The sequence below is a fragment of the Cryptomeria japonica genome, chromosome 7 (genome assembly GCF_030272615.1).
Source record: "Cryptomeria japonica chromosome 7, Sugi_1.0, whole genome shotgun sequence".
Lineage (NCBI taxonomy): Eukaryota > Viridiplantae > Streptophyta > Pinopsida > Cupressales > Cupressaceae > Cryptomeria > Cryptomeria japonica.
Genome location: NC_081411.1, coordinates 583368843 through 583391715, shown reverse-complemented (window position 1 = coordinate 583391715; position 22873 = coordinate 583368843). Strand labels below are relative to the sequence as shown.

The following is a 22873-nucleotide window of genomic DNA, read 5'->3' as shown; positions in this document are numbered from 1 at the left end:
AGGCATTCAAAAGGGGTGATTTTCCATTTTCAAAATGAATTGAAAGGTGAGTTTGCAAGCAGTGACAGTCAGGCCCCAAATGGAGAAATTTTCAGAGTAGAAGCAAAAGGTGAATGTGATAAGTAACTGCTGAAGCTTTTCCAAATTTTTGAAGTGTCACATTTGAGGGCAGATTGAAAACCCATTTTGGAGGAAGAAAATGGAGATTTAAATTGAAGACAACAGGGACAAGGACATGTCATTCTATAATGCATTCTAGGGTTTTCTTTAGATCTTTTCTTTTGTCTATTTATTTCTTTTCTTCCTCATTTTGAAGGGTTCCAACCCTGATTTTTGGTAAGGCAGACAGACATTTTGAAAAAAAATTGTAAAGTGTTCTTAGTTAGGTTCAGATATTATGGAAGTTAGTCTTAGTTGTGAATTTTTTTGTGTTTTGAAATATGTTTAATGGCTTTATTTTATCAGATAATTGTCTCCACCTAGAAATGTAAACTTCTTTGAATGAACTAATCAAGTATTATTGTCATTCTCAGGCACATTTGCTGCTCTGAGTTGTGTTTTCTGATTGCTTTCTATCCAAAGGATAGAGTAACTGCTTTCTTGAGTACAATGGGATTTTATGTTTTTAGATGGTTTTATGTTTATAGATGGTTTTATGTTTATAGATGGATTTATAAGCATGGTTATGTGATAATGTTTTAGCGATCTTGTTATTGCAAGTTGATAACATTTAGAAGATCTTCAAAGCATGTTTGAATGTAACAGCATAGGTGGTTTTTCATGTGACTCTATTGCCCTCTCTTTGGCACTGGTCAATGCTTTGCATGTTCTAGTTCAGTTGGTCCCATTTATTCTTAAAATATCATTTCATTTCTATTTTTCATTCTTGTTTTAGGAGTAGGAGTAGTGTAGAAAAACTAGTCCCAATGGTTATATAGATGTTGATAAACTAAGGTTGTAGCTAAAACTAGGAGTTTATTTATCTTTCCTTCATATATTCTCATTGGGATAATCTGTTGTAGCATGCAATGTCTGAGCATAAAGTTGTTGTAGGTCATTAAGACATTGCAAGGGAGACCCACCTTGGTTTTGCAAAGCCTAAAGTGTAGGAGATCTCAGTCTTGTGATTGAATCTCATTCATTGGCCAAATCTTTTTCTAAGTCTATTGATAAGTTAGTGGCTATTCCTTTAGGACTTAGAATCTGTTGATTTGGGAACCAACAATGATGTTATGCATTTTATTCATGATCTATCGCCTCACATAACATTAAGCAAAAATGAAGCCTTAGATGATACGTACCCTCCTTCCCAACCCATCAAAGAGGATATGAATAATTATATAAAGGAGAAATTTCCTACAAAGGATATTCCTTGTTCATCTAATTCTCCTTTTGATCCTTCCATGTGTCCTTACACTATCAATTTTAAAGAAATTTATGATAATAGTCCTTCAAAATTGAAACATTCTTATAGGAGTGGTTATAATATAATCTCAAAACAAGGCTATAGTGGACAAGGACTTGGAAAATATGAACAAAGAATCAAAGTCCCTACAAACCCTCTTTCGCATGCAAGTATAGAAGGTCTAGGACATCCTCATCATTCACCTATGGATGATCTCCTTAAGGTGCAAAAGCTTAAGGAGCATTTTGCAAGACATGAACTCTATGGTCCCCCTAAAGGTGCTTCTTCCTCAAATAATCCTTTTTGCTCAAATCATCAAACCCATGATCACCATGCCAATTATTATCTTGATTCTCAAAAGAGAATACAAGAACTCATTGATAATGGAACTATCAAAGTCATAGAAGACAATTTCCCTCCCTCTAGCGATCCTTGTCCTACATCTCAAGAGACAAGACCTACTCCTATTGACAATCAAGAGAAATTGGCTACAAGGATCTTTTGGAGATTGAAATATGATAAGAATGTTGTCTTTCCTTTCATTAAAATTAATTACAATTATAAGAATAAGGAAGGCAAAGAGCATTGTCTTTTTCATCGTGTTATTCTCATTCTCTTGGAAATTGTAAGGCCGTTAAAGCATTTGTTCAAGACCAATATGATCGAGCTCGCATAGCTCTTATAATATTGCACTCTTCTTGGTAAAGAGGTAGTGCCTTAGCAGTCCATTCACCCTATCATGTTGCTCCTAACCTTAAGACACTGGTAATTAACTTCATTGGGGGCTCTTTGTCATGAGTGGTGATGCTTTTTCAATAACAATGATCTTGGGGCAGCAATGTAGCTTTTCCTTATCTCCTCGCTTGGGGGGCAAGGACAATATATATTCAATTCTCTCTCTCCTTTTCGAAGATTATCTCTTCTTTTGAGTTGCATTGTGCATATCTTGATATCTTTTCTTACATTGAATATTCCTTCGTGCGAGTACATGTGTGTTACTGGTTAGGACCTTTCTTTGCTTCAAGTGGTGCATCCTCTTATGTATAATTTCTCTTTGAAGGTTGTGTAATCCTTCTCATTGTCCCTATGCTTGGGGAAGATTGATCTTTCCTATCCTTTCTAAGCATCCACTTTTCCTTTGTTGAGTGATGTTTGCTTACAATACGATGTCATTCCTTGTGTGTATTTGTTTTTTTTCTCAAGGATTCTCTCTTATGCAAGAGGTGTGTATCTTTGACTACAACCTCTTCTATACTTGGTAATGTATATCTATTATTAACAAAACCCTCACTTAGGGTCAAAAATATTAGAATATTTAATTATATTTTAGTCACCTATATTTAGTTCCTTGTTTAATGGTCATTTAGTTTTTTCTTTTTAGTTAATTAGCTTTTAAGTTTTATTTAGCGTTTAGCTTTTTAGTAGTTCACTTTAAACGACTTGTTCTTAATTTAGAACGTTGTCTTGTAATCTCTATATAAACGTTTGTATATTGTTGAATAGATTATCCAATTATTTGAGCAATCAATTTTTCATGGTATCAAAGCGGGATTTAAAAAGTTTTGGAAAATTTATAATTCTAAAATTATTTCTTATTGAAATTTTTTTTTGAAAATTTTCGAAAGTTTTTTCCTAAGCGAATTGGATCAAAAGTTTTTGCAGGTCCCGCCTGCTAGGGTTTGCTGGAAGTTTTTTTTTGGAGGTCATCTTTTTCCTTTCCAGAAATCACGTTTGTTTTTTGGCGGAGTTTTTGTGATCTTCACGGCCCTGATTTTCTGAGTTTTCTGCACGATTTTTTTCGCGTCATTTTTTAGGATGACCACAATTTTTGTGCCCAACCCATGTCGGAAGTTTGTGAGGCGGATGCAACTAGGGTTTCCTCCCCGCACGAAAGGATTTTCGCATTTTTTTTTGCTTGGGGGATATTATTTTGGTGAGTCATTTTTTTCTGACCCAAGGAAATTTTCGCATCTAGGTGTTTTCGTGGCGACGATGGCGGTAGTCTTTCTACCCACATATATTTGCTCGATTTTTGGCAGTCTAAGTTCAAGCGACGGATTTTGCTAGATTTTTTGCGATTTTATGGGTGCGGAAAGTGGGTTTTCTGATTTTTCGCCAAAAATCATGGGAGAGTTTTGCTTGATTTTTTCCTCAAAAATCAAGGTTTTACCACGTGATGTCTGGTATTTTACCATGTGATGTTGTCTAGTGTTTTCCCACGTGATGTTGTCTGGTGTTTTACCACGTGATGTTTAGTGTCTTACCAAGTGATATTTTGGGTCTTGCCATGCAATGTTTTAGGGTTTTGTTCAGTTTTTTCCTCAAAAATCGTTTCAGGGTTTTTGTTCCTATTTAGGGTTTTTACCATTTTTTTCCACAAAAAATGATTTGTATCTTCAGTTTTGAAGGGTTTGTCGATTTTTCCTCAAAATCGTGGTTTCAAGTTTCAGTTTGGTTACCCAACATCAGGTTGGATGGATTCTAGTATTCTTGGTCATTAACACGTTGCAGATCCGGGGAGGGTCTCCGCAGCAGAGTGTTCTTTCCGTTTGTGATCAAAAGACCTGCAATGTCTTTTGTGGGGTAGTTAGTAGATAGAATAACCATTAAGGGAGGGTATTAGAATATTTTATTTTATTTTAGTCAACTATATTTAGTTCCTAATTTAGAACATCGTCTTGTAATCTCTATATATACGCTTGTATATTGTTAAATAGATTATCTAATTATTTGAGCAATCATTTCAGGGTTTTTGTTCCTATTTAGGGTTTTTACCATTTTTTTCCACAAAAAATGATTTGTATCTTCAGTTTTGAAGGGTTTGTTGATTTTTCCTCAAAATGTGGTTTCATGTTTCAGTTTGGTTACCCAACATCAAGTTGGATGGATTCTAGTATTCTTGGTCATTCACATGTTGCAGATGCGGGGAGGGTCTCCGCAGCAAAGTGTTCTTTCCGTTTGTGATCAAAAGACCGGCAGTGTCTTCTGTAGGGTAGTTAGTAGATAGAATGACCATTAAGGGAGGGTATTAGAATATTTAATTTTATTTTATTCACCTATATTTAGTTCCTAATTTAGAACGTCGTCTTGTAATCTCTATATATACGCTTGTATATTGTTGAATAGATTATCTAATTATTTGAACAATCAATTTTTCAAAAAGTGTCATCCTTCATCAAGAATCTCTTTCACTTAAGAATAGGGGGAAGGTATGCATTATTGTTCTCCTTCCTCTCTTTTGGTTGATGATGTTATATTTGTTCAAAAATCTCCTCTTGGAGGTAGATGTCTTCGAGAAAATATCTCTTCTCCTCCAAGAATTCCATGTACACTTGTTGCAAGATATCTCTTTTCAAAATATCTTGTCCTTGCTTGTAAGAGTAATGCCTCTTTAGCTTAAATTTATGTAAATTGTTGCCTAAAAGAATACTTCCTTGATTGAAGGTGAGTATCCTTGTTTCTAGCTTCCTTAAGACATCAAAATAGGACTATGTTGACATCTCAAGGGGCGGCATTGCATATCACCCTCTTTGTACTCTATTTTGCATCTCTTATATACAAGGTGTTCAGACTCAAAATCAAACAAAACAAAGTCTTATACAAGATGTGTAATGCCTAAAACCAAACACAACATTTTTATGTCTTATATGAGGTACACATTCACAAAACCAGACAAAACAAAGTCTTATATGAGATGTTTTTGAAACCAGGCATATATTTGTCTTATACGAGGTACACATTCTCGAAACCAAACCAAACAAAGTCTTATACGAGATGTTCCCGAAACTAGACACATTTTGATTTTCATTTCATGTCTTATACAAGTTGTTGCATGCTCGAAAACAGATAAAACAAAGTCTTATACAAGATGCTTAATTCCTGAAACCAGACAACAACATATGCAGTAAGATGAGTGGAACTAGCAAAACACAACTAGACTATTCTAACTCTCCTCCCCAACATGGATCACCTAGCATAACACAACTTGCTAGCCTGTGGCATCCATGTCCTCTCTTTTCTCTTCCCCATGAGCTCATAGATTTGCTATTTGTGGATCATGGTTCATCATTTGATGCAAGCTCTTGCTCTTTTTATGTGATTGCTTGTGTTCTTGTGATAGCATTCCGAGAATGATATTAGCAGGTGAGACATTTTGATTATTGGGGTCTCTTCTAGTAGTTGACTTGGAGCCTTTTTGTCTTTGTGTGTCTTTTGTCTTTGTTTGTCCTTTTGTCTTTGTCTTATTTTGTGTGTCTTTGCATATGATTATATGAGTTAAGATCCTAAGATTGGGGGCTTGGTTCCTCGAAATTAGTGATGTCTAATCTCCTTGTGATCTTGCTCCTAATTGCTCCTCTCTCATATTTTCTACTTTACCACTAGTATTTGTGTAGGCTCATACTTTCGTTAAAGTGGGGGCTAAATGTAGCATTGTAAATTGTAACCGGTCTAATTTACACCTCATGTTTGTGCTCCTACTTTAGTGTGCCATATCCCATCCCCTCTCTATGTCTGGTTTGACCCTATTCTCCAACTTTGATGTCATGAACAACACTTGGTGGGTCCCATCTTGGAGATCCTTCCCCCATTTCTCTTTGTATTGGTCTTGTTTGCTGGAGAACCAAGGCATGGAGCACCTTGGTCTGAACCAAGGCACCCCAAAATACCTCGGTCCCCTTCAAATAGGCCCTAATTTGAAATGGCCTCGATCCTTTACCTCTATAATGGATTTCAGCCCCCAAGGCTACAAATGACGGTTGGAGGTAAGCCTAATCAGTAATTTACCCAAGGAACCATATATAAAGACATCCTATCAATCCATTTTGACATCCATGATCTAGCTAAAGTATTTGTGCATCCGTGAAGCAATCATCATCAAGCATTTTCAAAGATTCAAGATTGCGTATTCATCATTCAAGCATTGTGGAGCAAAGTTAAATCAATATTCATTCAAGCATGTGTGTGTGATAGGTTTTTCATGTTCATGTGTTTGTCGTGGAATTACATTCAACATTTGTGATTACATTCAAAGAGAACTGCATCATCATTAACAATTGCATATATGAGGTATATCTCAACATTTATTTCAGTATTTGCATTATTTCATTCAAAGTTAATTCCTAAACCGGGTTTTGATTTAAGCAAACTCCTATCCACGACATCTTTCCCTTTCTTTCTATGTGCAAAAAACAAGTGCAAGAGCTATACTCTGAGAATTTCGGCAATGTTGACAATGACGAACAGATTCAGCTTTTGATAGCAAAAAATTCGGAGGACCAAGACAGATCTATGCTACCTGGTCCAAAAAAATAGGCCAAACTTCTAGGAATAGGTTTTGAATCTATTATTTTTCCTAATCTTAGTTTGTGGCTCCATGGGACATCTGTAGCATTCCATATTTGTCAAGTTACTTCAAATATCTCTTATTTCGCCCTAATTTCATAAATACATTTCAAATTAAACTAGGAAAGAGGATAATCAACTCCAACCAGTGAATCCAATCAAAACCTCAGCCCTTTACCCATTGGGGATTCAACCTAGATCTATTGGGTTCACTCCTCTTTCAATGTTGTGGTGTTGATTGGGTTATTTAGTGGATATACTTGGTGAAACCCTAACTCCTAATTTTCACCACATCACAATTGGTTACAAGTTCTCATGGATACTTGGAGACTTAAGTGAGGCTTCTTTTCTCTTGTGATTAGAGACATGTGTTGATATAGATACTCTTGGTGAGATTTTAGTAGGAAGTAAGAGAATCATACACCTTGAAATGGACCTATGAGGAGATTGTCTTTGGATGATTATGATGACTTGGATATCTTGGAGGACCATTCCCATTCCCCACTCTTGGTCCACTCAATAGTTTATTACTTGGGAGGTATTTCCCATTGTTCCTTCCATGTGCATTATTTTTATGCTTTATCTTTCATAGATAAAGATTTTGATCTATGGATAGATGGTTAGTTCTAGAATATTCATTTTGAGGGATGGATAGCATGGTTGTCTCCTCGTTTTAGAAGATGGTGTATTGGGATGATTTCCTTCTTTGGAAATGTTTACTTTGATTTTGATATTATTGGTTACAAAGGCTTACATCCATGTTGGTTACATGATACATGTGTTTGATCTTTGTGATTGAATAGTTGGGTGTTTTTATAGTTTTTCTTTTGGGGTATTGTGAAGGACATCATACTTAAACATTTAGCATTTAGAGGTGTATGTAGAAAGACATGCTACAAGTTTTGATTTGTAGTTTCTCTCTTTGGTCTTGGTAATCTTCCTAGATGTTTGGTTTCACATGACATTAAAGTTGAGGTCTTGTATGGAGCTATGGTGATTACTAGTTTGTGCTCATGTGTTCTCACTTGGTTCTTGGGTGATGACATGGAGCTTTCTTTATTTATTTCCTTTATTGAATGTGGAGGACATGGGAGAGCTATGGAGAATTATGATGAGAGTTGTACTTGCAAGTTATTGGTTTGCAGATTTTGCATATCATTGTGGATGTTCCTTGGTACTACATGATGTTGTTTGCACTTCTATGTGATGCTATAAGTAGGATTGATATGCCTTGATCATTTTCAAATTTGTATTACCCACGTTGTGGTAGTTCCTATATGTGTATGTTTTACTTTGACAAGTTTGCACATTGAGTTTGTGATTGCGATTTATGGGTTGATGGAATGACTTTACTATGCTTTGTATGTCTTTGAGGTATGGACATTTGGATGTGTTAGCACTAGTTGTGAGTGCTATTTCAGATATGGCTATTGTATCTTGATAGCTACTAATGCATAGTGATACATTTGGATGAGTCTTTTTGCTGAGATATCAATTGAGACAAGACTTGTGCTTTGTTTTGTGACAAAGTGTGGCTTCTCTTTAGATGGATCTTATATGATTTGTGTGCTGGCATGATGGATGATGAGAGAAATATGCTTTGAGATTGTAGTCACCTTGTTTATTGGTACAGGTATCTTGATGGAGCAATGATAACTTTAAGAAACCCCCCCTTAAAGAAAAATATAAAATCTTCGCAAATATTTATATATTTTGGATAAACATTAAAAAACATTAATTTATTTATTGTGATTGGTAATTGCTCGAAGCCCGAATAGCTTTTGACTGGAGCTATGAACCAGTGGGGACACAGTAGGGGGCCCCATCCCCATTACATATCTTTGAATTATTATTATTATTATTATTATGATGTCTGATTAAATTGACCCCAAGACCTTCTCATCCTATAGAAGGCCAAGAGTCACAACTTAGAGTTCCATTAGATTGACCCCAAGACCTTCCCCATCTTATGGAAGACCAAGAGTCACAACTTAGAATTTCATTTCAGATGTCCCTATTGGGATTTGAACTTGGGTCTCCACAGTGAGAACCCAATGTTTTAGCCAGTTAAGCTCAACCCCTTGGACATTAAACATTAATTTATTATTGATTCTAAATTAATATTAAATATTAAACATTGTTTATAAATTAATATTTAGATATTGATTATATAAGAATATAAAATAGAAATTGGTTATATAAGAAATAAATTAATAAAATGAGAAATAAGATAATTGATTATATATTAATATTTATGTAGGGATATTACATTCACAAGCTTTGAAAATGGTCATGAAATGAGTGCAATGCAAGTGGCAAGGTGTTATTATTTACCTCTGTTTATGCATGCCTATGATGTTACTGTTGAGAGTTTTATCAAGCTTATCATGTATATGCTCAAAACCTATTCTAATTGCACTTCTACTGAATGCATGAGATGATTTTCCTGAGAGAAATTTTCTTTTACTGGTCTCACCAGTGTTTCCCCTCTATTGTATATCCATGACTAATGAAACAAAAGCTGCATGCAGCTAGACTCCCTAGACTCCCTGATTAAGGAATTTGATAAAGAGCTAGCTTTAGCGTATTGAAATTTTGTGTATTCATAAAGGGCTAGAATATCTTATTAAATCATTTGCACTAATGCTTATTTGATTTAATATTGACCGACTACATAGGATCATAAACAAATGAGCAAGTGGATTTGGGTCTTAGATGAGGCAATGCCAAAGTTTCAATTATTGAGGCATAGACATCATAGGACATGATGTGAGAACTATACATATCTTAAAACAAGGGATACATGGTGCATACAAAATAATCTAGAAAATGCCTCAAAGCTCATAAAGCGCTAAATACAAGTTGCTAATGCAAATGCATATAGGATTTAAGAGAAGTGGTTCCACGATCTTTGGTTCAATGATCATGAGATGGTTGAGTGATTATTGGTATTTTACATAGCAATTAGATAGTTTGATGATTAGTCATGAAGAAGGCAATTTCTATTTTTTCATATGAATGTGCCAAGGTTGGATAGTGTGGAATTGGTCTAATTTGTTGTATCTTGAAGGTATGAAGTTCTAGTTGGAGATTGTATACAATTGGTCTATAGATTGAGATTATGTGGAAGAAACCTATTGTATTGGATATATTTTTCCTAAATAGTATAATCCCAAGTTACCAATTTGGGTACGGATACGGTACATGTACAGATAGGTACAGATTCGTGGGTACGACAAAAAAAATTCATTGGGTACATCCATACATACATACATATACGTGTGTGTGTGTGTGTGTGTGTGTGTTCAAACATCATAGACTACATCATTGTAAAACTACAAGAAGAGTGATACTCATAAATCCATAATTGTCAATAAATATCAAAAAGTAGAATATTTTTATACCTCATTCATAATTTGCAAAAATGAAAATACTCAAGTTTCAAAATGTCATTACACAATGAAAATTCAAATTATAATTGATTTTAATATTCATGTTCTTAATCAGAGGAGTCAAAGTCAATATCAACTTTTGGTTCAATTTCATTTGAATCACAATCAATTGGATTGCCACTACCACTAGCTGTGTCAAATGCAGAAGTTGGCTCAATTTCATTTTTTCAAACATTTGATAAACTGTCAAACCATTAACAACACAAGGAAAGTGATTTCACAAAACATAAGCAAACACCTGCTACGTATGCATAATGTAAATCAATTGAAATCAAGCTCACTATTGCTGATATAAAGTTTACCAACCCTGTTTTCATATGTATAGCTCACAAATGCAACTGAAATGATATTTAATTGCTTGCTTGCTAGCATATTCTAATAAAAAATGCTGTCACAAAGTTGTGGGAGTGAAACTGAGATTTTAGTTTATGAAACTATGCTTAGGCACAGCCCTTGGTACTTTCCGGATGCTTGGGTTCTCTGTGGGTTCTTCATAGAAAGACCCATAGAAAACCAAGGTACCCAAGAAGAACCCAAGCTATAGCTAGAAAGAACCTGAACTGTACCAGTACCCGAATTATACCAATACCAGGACCTGAGCTAAACTAGAAGAACCTGGTAACTTAGGTTTACAATAATAATGTCTATATGCTAAGTTATGTTGTTCGAAGGCAGGTGATGTTTCTTAAAAGTCAATTTTTTAGATGTGTTGTATCCATACGAGAATTTTCAGATTATGTCAGACTTGCAACTAAAATCTGTTTTCCTAATTAGCCAGTGTGTTTTGGACTTTGCCCCGTCGTTCATTTCTTACCATGAGCAAGTATGGACTTTCAAGTGCATTTGCTAGGAAGCTTAAACCATGCAGAGACAATAGGTATTCTTCAAGGCATTAAAATTGTCATTCAATAACAGTGATTTGAGATTTCAGGATAGAATAAAGAACGAGATAAAAGGTTTTGGGCAGAAGTCTGCATTTCAGAGTGCACCAAATATAAAGAAATTTCAGGTTTTGAAAATCAGCTAAGAACTTGCATAGTGCATGCCATGAGTGGAAATCAAGTCTCAATGTTTAAAAACCTACAATACTGCGATTAAGAGTTTATGGGTCATGCCCTGTCATGTAGGAGAATGTTTTGTCAAACTTCAAAAGTTCACATTAGGATAGCACATGCCCTGTTATAGAATATAGAGGTAAGTGTTGAACTGGTAATCCTCAAGGCATGATAATACCGGTTATGTTGTTTTATGGCTACATTAAGATTCTTGTGAGGATCGCAACCTAGTTCCGTATAGATAGAAAAGTCCTATTTATTGCAATGTTCTTTACTTGGTCATCGGACTGATGGGGTTAGAAATGTTTAAGAAATGGTGTTGATTGTATTGATAGAATAAAGTTAAAACTAAAAAGTATAAACCTCTCTTAAACCAAAAAAGTTCAACTTACGGTCCGAAATGTTTGCATGACTGTAACAGTATACAAGTAAGATTTAGATAGGGTCCGGAATATTTCCATGACTGTAATAGTATACAACTAAGATTTAGATATATGAAGCAGATCGCAATTCCTGAGTCATAACAATGAATTTGGGAATATTGTAAACCAATGAAGGTGTGGTGAAGGGCTTGACATTATTAATGGATATGGGTGCGATGGGAAGAACGTTGCTTGTCATTCATTTATGAGGTATGGAATCCCTTTTCAAGCCATAATAAATCTTAAGAGGAGTAATAAAGAGGGGTTTACCTAGGAGAGAAAGGCTTTTTATTTAGGAGCATTTCCTTTGACGATGGATATCCCTGTATCTTCAGCAACAGATACAAGATTAGACTCAATGAGAGCCTGCAAAAGAGAAAAAATAGGGTAAGCCAATATGTTGAGGATCTCCTTCACATTGTGATCACTTCTAAGGTGAGCATTTCTCGACACTATAATAATTCTCCCATACTGATTTTATATATATAAAAAAATAAGAGACTCCTTTTTGTGATGACAGCAAGAAGAATGAAAACGCTATCTCCATGTCCAAAGAAATCAAGTTTAGACTAAGAAAGACTAGTAATGTGAGATATTTGTTCTAGACTTATTAGTGTAAGAGAATAATGTGTCAATTGGGGAGTACAATTACCATATGTGAAGACATATATTTCATATATAGGAAGAGAAGAGAGTGGAGAGAAACATGGACAAAAGTGGAAGAAGAGGTAAGGCAGTACAAGGAGAAAGATGCAGGGCATGTAAAATGGTGCACCCTATTAGAGAGTGGAGGAGACCACATGAAGCTAGTTTCACATAGATCAATAATAGCCTCCTACTCCTTATGGTGGAATAATGAGTTGTGTGCAGTCAGGAAGGAGATGAGAATGAAGGTCATTTTAGTTGCAAATTTAAGGGAGGCCAAAGAGTATAGCAAGACATTGTTAGAAGAAACATATAACTTCTAAACGTCCTTATGCATCCTTGTATTCACCATTCCATAGTTGACTATGGTACATTTAGGTAAAATATATATACACAAAATTACTTATAATTCCATTTGGTAGTTCAACTAATAAGATAAAAAAATCTCCCTTCCCACACATTTATGAGATACAAAAGAATTTGCATAGAAACTTTCTCTTGAACGATTTTAATTGTGGTTAACTATTTGCGTAGCTTATATTGTGTGGAACCTTTACTATATGATAAAATTATAGTTAGGTTGGGTTTTGGAAACAACACTTCTCGTCTACTTGATATGAGAACTCCTATGCTTTTGAATTCATTTACTAGTAGTTGAAGTGGGTCCTATTTTGTTATTAAATTTATAGAATATCTTGTAGCTGTAGGAATTCAAGAAATCTTATGATGGATTTTTAACTTATTATAAATCTCTTATCAAATTGAACCCTAATTCCCTTATGATCTACCTCCCTCTAAAATTCTCAAATTAAGATTTTTTCATAACATTGGTAGGCACTAGATTGTGACGCCTATTCTCTTAAGTTTAAAGACCTTACATCTAGCATTTATTGTGAAATGTGACTCTAGAGACCTTACATCAAACATGAATTGAGAAATGTGATTCTGCACCTATGACTGATTTTGTGATTCTGAAATGTATAGTTTTGGTTCATGTCTGCCTTGTCCCTATTGTTTGTTTTACATGCATCGTGTGTTAGTGCTTAGTGTGAAAACCTGACCCTCATTCCAATTAGATCCAGTATTAAGGAGAGAAGAGAAAGAATATTATAGCACAAAAAATTATGTAATGTCCCTTGCTAGGACTGCCTGTTTAGCATGCAGCATTATACATTATTATGCACTATCATGCCTTAATTCCGATTATTATGCTAGAGACAATTAATTGTTCGTAATACAATCAATAATTATTATATTTATACATCATCCTTACTTCTTTCCTAACCCTAATGAAGGATGGGGATTTACTGCCATAGGACGCTTGAAACCACCTCCACAAGTAGGCCCAAGGGTTTCATGAATGCCCATCAATACCACCACTTGGCCCAAGGGTTCCATGAACACCCATTAATACCACCACTTATGCGTCACCCAATTTGGGATGGAATTACTCTGCCTCTCCCTAAACAAACCAACCTATCCTTCCAAAGGCATTAGCGAAAGGTTTAAGGCGAGATCATTATAATAGTCTTTCATGTATCATAAATGTATGTGTTTTGACATACATATATATAAGTACATTCCTATCTATATATATATATATATATATATATATATATATATATATATATATATATATAATTACTCCATATAATAGATAATTATATTTATTTATTATTCATCTATTTTTATCACTTAAGTTAGTAATTTATATTTATGAACCATAATGCATACCCCAATTAATGCAAATGCAGATTGCAATTTATAATAATTCTGGTCCTTGATCGATCTGCTCTTCCAGCTCTAATCGATCTCTTCCTTTTTTACAGTTTATTTTCTTAATACCTTTTTATTTCTTTTTTCCCCCTCCAGTTCCATACTTTATAGTCTTCCACAATCAATGTAAAGACATGATCTCTCCAAAGGTCACACATATTTAGGGAGACGTGTCTGTTGTTAGCAGTGATTGGTAAAGGAACAGTCAGCAGGGACAGAAATTTGTCTTTATTAATGACTAAGGTCAAACGAACCCCTTCACTTATCACATTTGTACACATTTGTACAAATGTGATAACCACTTCTAGTTCTTAACCGGTCAGATTAAAAAAAAAAAATTAATCAAATAAATAACAAGTGTCATTCATCAAATGTAATTAAATGTTATTAACATCTTGATTAAATAGGTAGCAATCATCATTGATCAAATAATCAACACATTATTATTATAAAAACATATCAAACTGAAATAGAGACATGACAAATTCTTAGGAAAGTCATTCTCAATCTCAGTTTCAATAAGATAAAAAACAGTTTCTAATGTGAAGAATGACTAGTGGCTGGAAGGAAAAAAATAGCAGATAGAAGACATACCTGAATGTAGACTACGCATAGAGCCTTCAATTTCAAGCAGGTGAGAATGTCCCCTTTAATATCTCTTACTCCCCCCATCCCTCCTCGGTGGTTTTATCATTCAATTCAAAATAGCAAAATCAGCTTGTAGCACAACTCCTCCATCCTTCCTCACTTGCCAAATATTCCTGCACAAATCCATTCTCTAGTCAGCAAAATTTTTAAAAAGAGATTATTAATGGAAGCTCCCCAGTTGCAATTCAAAGCAGCGGCGTAATAAACAAGGACAGGTAGTCACCGAAAATAGACATCAAAAAAATCTAAAACAAGAAGAATTTCTTATAATAAGGATAACCTGTAAGAAGAATTACCTAGCAAAAGGATTTTGCCTCTATCAGTTGTCACTTTATTTTGCCTTGCCTCTTCCTTTTCCTCTGCCCCTTCCTCTGCTCGGCTTGTTCCTATGTAAAACACAGAAACCAACCAAAAAAAAAGGAAAAATCACAGAGAAACCAACCCAAAAAAAAAAAAGGGAAACAGTAGAAATACAGACCTGCGTGCACGCTGTACAAAACCCTTACCAGAAAGATGAAAAATCCCAACCAAAAAAATAAAACAAACAAAAAGATGAATAAACCTAGAAAGCTCCAACTAAAAACATTGAAAAAAATATAACAAAGAGAAAGAAAAGGAAACAAAAGGAAATGTTAACTGAAGAGGAAGAATACTCTGTAAAAGATAATGAAAGATAGAATGGTTTTATCTTAGCCCGGTATGCTTTTTTTTGCTTTTTCCGCCCTCCATAACAACGTTTTAAAAAAGATTTCACGTTACATTCTAGTTTCAGATATTTTTGAACATTTCTATTAACGGCTACAATGGATTTCATTTGGATTCAGTTGCATCGTGCTTCGACAAGTGATAGCGGAACCCTAATCCATGACTTAGTTAATGTGAAATTCTGGTTATTATAAAAAAACAGTTATGGAAGTATGGGGGAGGTACAACATTTTTTGGGGATGAAATATTTCAATAAATGTGTATTCATGCAATAATAGGAGTTTAAGTTAAGCAAAAAAATCAATTTGTTGAAAAGGATTGAGAAGCTAAAGGTAGTTGATAGGTCTAAAATTCATTATTCAAGTTATGGCACCACTTGAATTAAGAATAATGATAACTAAATGGCTATAATTTAGTTTTAAGCATACAAATCTTGTAAGGAATTTTCTTGGACTCTTGGAATCACCTAGGTTTTGAGCATCCCCTTTGTGTTTTTTTGGGTGACTACTCAATGCTTTCATAAAATGCATTGCATATGCTTGCCTACCTTTCTTTAGTTTTATCTAGATTGTCATAAATGTGTTATGGTTTGTGGTGTGTGAGGTCAATGAAAATTGCAAGGAGTCATTTAGCGTTGCCCTAAGGATTTCTATATTTCTATTTATATATGCAATATGTGTAGTTATAATTTGGTTCATTTATGAAAAATAAATAGCATATAGAATTAGCAATTAGAGATATGCATATTGTTTATGAAATTCTTAGAAGAAATACATAATTGTTTATGGTTTTTCATGGATTGAATATTTGGATATTATTGTACTTGGTGCCCATCATAGTGTTCCTTTGAAGAAGTGCAAATCATTTTTTTGTTGCTAGGACAATGCATCTATGAATTTAAGGACATGTAGGACGAATCACACCTCCATGCCATATTATAGATCTTTCAACAAGGAGAGAATTACCATAAATTTTATTGGGAAAAAGATATTACTTTATTTAGCCTTGTGTGGTTCTACCATGCCTAGGATTTGATTTTCTACCATGCCTAGGATTTGATTTTGAGGCCCTTGATTTTCTCCTTTAGTTTCACTTTCTTGTGTTCCAACTTTAGTACTGTTGCAATCTAGCACACGATGTCTTGGGAATGCTCTTTGTTCCCTTCCTTTAGGCCCTTGGAGGAAATTTCAATCGTCCCTAGAGGGAGGCATATGTGTTCCCTTGTTATTAAACATTTTTATTATGGAAGGATGATACCTTGATCCTAATGGAATCATTGGAGGCATACCTAGCAAGGCCTTGGTTTACATTTTAGCTATAGAATTTTGTTCCTTAATCATTTAGTGAAAATGTTGTACTTGGAATATTAAAAGTCTCGCCATGCTCTCTTTTCTCTCGTGTATGAGCCTTGACTTGATGTATAATATAGATAATGTTTGTAATAAATCAATGCATGTTATTAAACTAGATAGTAAGTTGGTGTATATGTGTGTGAGACATACCAATATCCTACCATGGTAGGAATGTGGGTGAATTTTATCGTTGTGTGCGTGGATATAGGTCAGTCTATCATAATGTTTGGTAACATAAAAATAGCTTAAACTATAGAAGTTAAAATATATATGATCTCACTATTACGAAACCTCAATTTGTTTTTAATGACGTTGAAGTAGTAATGACATGGAATTGATTTGTAAGCACGACATTTATCCAACCATAAATAAAATTATATGATAGAAATAATACAATATACCTATTTTTTTATTAAATAGTAATGTCAAACATGTACAAATAGGATAAAATTTAGAATATAGTAAAGGTAGATATTTATGAGAACTATAATAACACTATAGAATTCTTTTGGAAAACGAAACCGTGTGCATTATATTCCTATGGGAAGCATGTTTAAAATTTAAGTGAAAAGTAAATTATTTTAATATTATAGTTCTTCATGGAAACATGATAAGAGTTCTCTTATATAGCACAATGACAAGAAATGTATTATTGCTTCCATTGTTGTAAATAATTGTGATGGAATCAAGGATATATTTTCATGTAATATTGTTTTGTTATGATGAATTGACTAGTAATAAAAAATATAATTCAGAGAAACATAATATTGGATTACTATAGGAATTGTTCATGATATCACAATGCATGTGAATGGTAAATGCAAATTGACTCATATGTCAACCATAAATTTTATTACATCGGGCAAAATAATTGTATAGCTTGTTTCTCCTTAAACAATTTGTAAGCACATGTGACTCTAGTATAATTAAATATTCTTCACATTAGAACACATGTAGTGATTAATAATGGGCATTCCACTACAACTAAACTAATTGATCCATATAAATATGTTGGTATTAGCATTCTTAATTAGAGTTAGTTTAGGACCCTTGTTGTTATTAATGTACTATCTTAACCTATTGAATAGATTCATGTCAATAAAATCAATTAAAGTTGTGCTTTGTATCACCATCTTGATATTTCATGGTTAAATTAGTCCTTAGCTTTCTAGCAATACTATCTACCAAGAGTAGGAATCCTCAAGGATTATACATTAAAGACGTATACAAAAAATGGTTGTATATAGTACCTATATAAGTTAAATCCTTAAATATGGATAGTTGCTTGGATAATTGAATAATCAAATTATCTTTCCTTATAATAATTTGCATAAGAAAAATGCACTTAGCTAGGTTTTATTATGTATCTTTCTTCTAGCAAGATTCATGAGGTCTTATTGATCTAGGTGCAAACTTGATAAATATGTGTATGGTGTTACCAACAAGGAATTAAAGGTTACATGATATCCTTTTATATAGGAAAATGTTATTACTAGTATGGTTCAAGTATCTTGATCATGGTATATTTGCATGTCCTATAGATAATAGTTTAGGTTATGGTTAATTATTGATAGAACTTGTTCACCCTAGTTGTATAAACAAAAATGTAGGAGTTCTAGTGGGGTTTTGAGTAAATACTAGTTATGATGGTATTTTTTTAAAGTTATGTTTATTTTATGTCGTTATTGATCTTGATGATTAAAAATTGAATGAAGGGATGAATTTAGAATGTAGACACCAAAATCTATCCATATTCAACCATACTTGACTTTACCCTAAGAAATAATGTGCTTTATGTGATGTAGAAAAACCTCAAAAATAGTAAGGCATATTAGTACATAGACTATGTCATTATTGGTAAACCATGCATTTCTTCTATTCATGGTCACTTGGCTTGGGAACAAGTCCAAAGAGATAGGGTAATCGATCTTGTTCAAGATAATGATTATTTGTCTCTTGTTTCTAGGTCCAATAGTTCTTTGAAGTTATCTTGATAATAGAAGGATAAAAAAAATACAAAGACATCATGAACTCACAAAAATAAACTTTATATCATTTTATAGTTACAAAATGTCTATATAATACCCCCAAGAATGAAACATAAAAAGGGCACTTTATAAGTTCAGTGTATGTGCATGAACAACCCGCTAGATTTTTCTCAATTGCTCTCTCCAAATGAAAAATGTAGAAGGAATAGTGGATTTATATAAAATGAAATGCAAAGGAAACCCCCACCTTGATTCAATTTTAGATCCTCTCTATTAGTAGACAGATTTGTCTTTGCAAAATTAAGTTGATTACTAACTCTATTTGCTCGATCAACGAAGACAAATTGATGGCAACAACCTCACATACACACACTAATACCACTTGACGGTAACAACCTCACATACACACGCTCTAATACCACTTGATGGAAACAACCTCACATACACACACTATAATACCACTTGATGGCAACAACCTTACATATGCTCTGATACCAAATTGTTAGCACAAATGCTCTAACGCAAAATTATTGTCAAAAATAGTGATAGGAACTTCACATATCAAAAGACAGTTTTTTAATTATTAATTCATAGTCATAAATTTGCAATAGGAATTATAGTAACTCAACTAAGAAATCAATAACCAACAAACAACATGGACAATAGTTAACTCAAACAATACCTAAATGTTTCTTTATTTCTTCAACACACACATCGATGATTACAATTAAATGAAAGGCCTCTTTACTCAACAATGTTGACCATAATCTTATCCAACCAATCTTCTCCTCTCAGTTCTAGCACACTTCAACTAATCTCATTTTCTTCCTATTTGAACCATCATTTTCCTTTCTCTTTTCGACCATCTCTATAAACTCACTTGTTCTTTCTCTCAACCATCACCCCCTCTTTCCTTCCTCAATCAATTTCAAACTTTGTCTGATTTATTTTCTGCAAACACAAACTATTGATCATTGCCCAAACAATGGCCTCTTTATCTCCCAACTTATTTTTCCTTCCTCTTGCAGCCCCTTCACCTCTTCTAGCTGACACCCTTTGTATGCAAGCCCACACTTGGGGCTCCTCCCTAGCTCGTCCTTTCTTTTGTCCATCCTATTTGGCCTCTTCCAGATACTCTCACTGGCCACATGTCTGCAATGCTTGCTAACAACCTCCTCTTATTCTCCCCTTGGCCTTTTGTTTTCTCTCTTTCTTTTCTAATTGTTTCCCAACCGATTTTTAATGTTCATAACTGATTATTTTTATCCATTCCTTTTCCTCCAAATTTTTCCACTTTATCTACTTTGATTGTTAATCTTCCAACTGTTCTCAAGTGTTCACTTCCTCCTGTCGAAGGCAACTATATCAACTATCCAATTTTCTAACCATGTGGTGATAGGATCTACCTTTACCCAAACCATTTCCTACAAAATAAGACTAAAATAAAATAAAACAAGAAAATTAAAGAGAAAAAATGATGCCCCTGCATTAGACTCCTGAGGGGACAAAAGAGAGCATGTGCTCATGCACATGAGATCATGTATCATAAATTATTTCTCGATGTGCTTTTTTCTTCTTTTCTCCATCAATTAACTTTGAGTCTTTCCATATCTCACCATTGTACAGGACTCCTTCACACCTACCCCATCTCTTGAACTCCTCTTAGACTCTCACCGCTTCAACTTCTTTCCCACAACTCTCACTACCATCCTCTACCCAGCAGGATTCTAGAAGATGAACCTCTCCAAGACCTCTTCTACCCACTTCCTCTCAGTAAAAGAAGTTTGCACACCTTCTACCTAGCTTCATCTATGTTGGAGGAGAGCCAAGATGACCAAATATTTCTCACATCTTCTTCTCCCTTCACCAATATTCACCTGAAGGTCCTGGTGTAGATTGCCTCACATTCGATGATCTATCTACACACTCAAGATCTCAAGCTCTAATACCACTTGATGGCAACAACCTCACATACACATGCTTTGATACCAAATTGTTAGCACAAATTCTTTCACACACTTACTATCAAAAATAGTGATAGGAACTTCACAGATAAAAAGATAGTTTTTAGATTATTAATACACAAACAAAATTTGCAACAAGGATTACAATAACTCAACTGAACAATCAATAACTAGTGAATAGCATGGATAACCATTGACTCAAACAATACCCAAATGTTTCTTTATTCCTTCTTGACACACACATCGATGATTATAATTAAATAAAAGGCCTCTTTACTCAACAATGCTAACCATAAGCCTATTTGACCAATCTTTTCATGTCGGTTCTAGCACGCTTAAACTAATATTATTTTCTTCCTACTTGAACCATCATTCTTTCCTTTATCTTTTCAACCATCTCTACAAACTCACTCATTCTTCTCTCAACTTTCACCTCCTCTTTTCTTCCTCAATCAGTTCCAAAATTTTGTCTCATTTCTTTCCTAAAAATGCAAACTATTGATCAGTACCCAAACATTGGCTTCTTGATCTCCCAACTTATTCTTCCTTTCTTTGCTAATCCCCTTCACCTCTTATGGTCGAAACCATTTGTATGTAGGCCCACACTTGGAGCTCCTCCCTAGCCTAGACTTTCTTTTGTTCAACCTATCTAGCCTCTTCCTGTTACTCCCACTAGCCACACATCTATAGCGCATGCTAACGACCTCCTCTTATTCTCCCCTTGGCGCTTTTTTTCTCTTCCTTTTCTAACCATTTTCCAACTAAATTATAATGTTCATAACCAATTCTTTTTATACATTCCTTTTCCTCCAAACTGTTCCAATTTATCTACTATGACCATTAATCTTCCAACCATTCTCAAGTGTTCATTTCCTCCTTGCAAAGGCAACTATATCGACTATCCAATTTCCTACCCATGTGGCAACAGGATTTTCCTTTACCCATATTGTTTCCTACCAAATAAGTCTAAAATAAAATAAAAAAAGAAAATTAAATAGAATAACCTGATACCCTTTCATCACAAATTCCACCAATAGTTGGAGAGATCACCATTGCATTGGTGATCTTCCACTACGTTTAAGAGGGGTGGCTCCCTTGTATAACATAATTTGGTTTTCAGGGGTATGCTTTTGATGAAAAAGAAAGAAAGGAAAGACTAACATTGATTTACTAATATATTTTTGGCAACTCTACCAGGGAACTAAGTGTTGGTACTTTTTTTACTAATAAATCTAAAGGTACCTCCCCAAGGATGGAGGTTGTTGAGTCTATATTTTGAAGCTTATACAGAAAAAAAAAATTGTTAAAAGAATATTAGTTTAACTATCATGGCTTTGATTGTAGCCCAAATGGCAAACTCATTTTGGGCTTTTATCTTTTCCTCAATACACAACCTTGCCTACAAGATCAGGAAAATGTGTTCCAAAGTTTGATGGAGAAAACACATAAGATCCAAATAGTCCCATTTGAGTATTCATTGTGGTTTGTGGGATTATTGGGGTTTCTGAAGCTATATTTGTTCGTTTATTTGTTGAGTCGTTCACTAGAGATTATTGCAGTTTGGTTCGAACATTTGCAAGAAAGATGGATTAGCAATTAGGGATATATTAAAAGATAATTTTCTTGCAAGATTCAAGCCAACAATTAATGTGGGTGCTCTTCTATACCTTTTTTTCAAAATTCAATAGGAAGAAGATGATCATATAAGAGATTTTTTAGATCAATTTAACCAATCCCTAAAGCGAATTTCACATGCTAATTAGCCCAGTCAATCAAACCTATTGTCCATTTTTGTTGCAACACTACATCCAGAAATCCAATTTCATTTGAAATGAAGTAAGATATGTAATCTTGAAGTTGCAAAGCAAGAAGCCATTGAAATAGAAGATGATTTGTTGTCATCTGGATGGTGTGACAATAATCATATTACAAATTTTTTAAAGAATATATGAATGGTTACATTGAACAATCAAAAAGAGTATATCTTTTACCTTGCATAGTTGAATGTTCTAATCTTACATTTTTTGGTCAAGAACATTTTCAAGATCATGAAGTGGGCAACCTAGAAGTTAGGCCTCGTATAGTTGAAATATACAAATTTTAATTATGAAGAAAATG

The 22873-nt window shown here is 34.1% G+C and overlaps 1 long non-coding RNA gene across 4 annotated transcripts in view; it reads right to left on the bottom strand.

Annotated features, from left to right (window-relative positions):
- The window catches only part of LOC131048528 (uncharacterized), a 57935-nt gene extending 42134 nt beyond the window's left edge, over window positions 1–15801 (bottom strand). The window contains exons 1-3 of one of the 4 annotated variants that reach the window (XR_009106458.2): window positions 15043–15801; window positions 14693–14859; window positions 11948–12043 (exon numbers count right to left, since the gene is read on the bottom strand). This is a non-coding gene — a long non-coding RNA (uncharacterized LOC131048528). The remainder of the gene's footprint in view (window positions 1–11947; window positions 12044–14692; window positions 14860–15042) is intronic. The other 3 variants (XR_009358602.1, XR_009358603.1, XR_009106456.2) reach the window with 3 other exon arrangements.
- Window positions 15802–22873: the final 7072 nt, after the last annotated feature.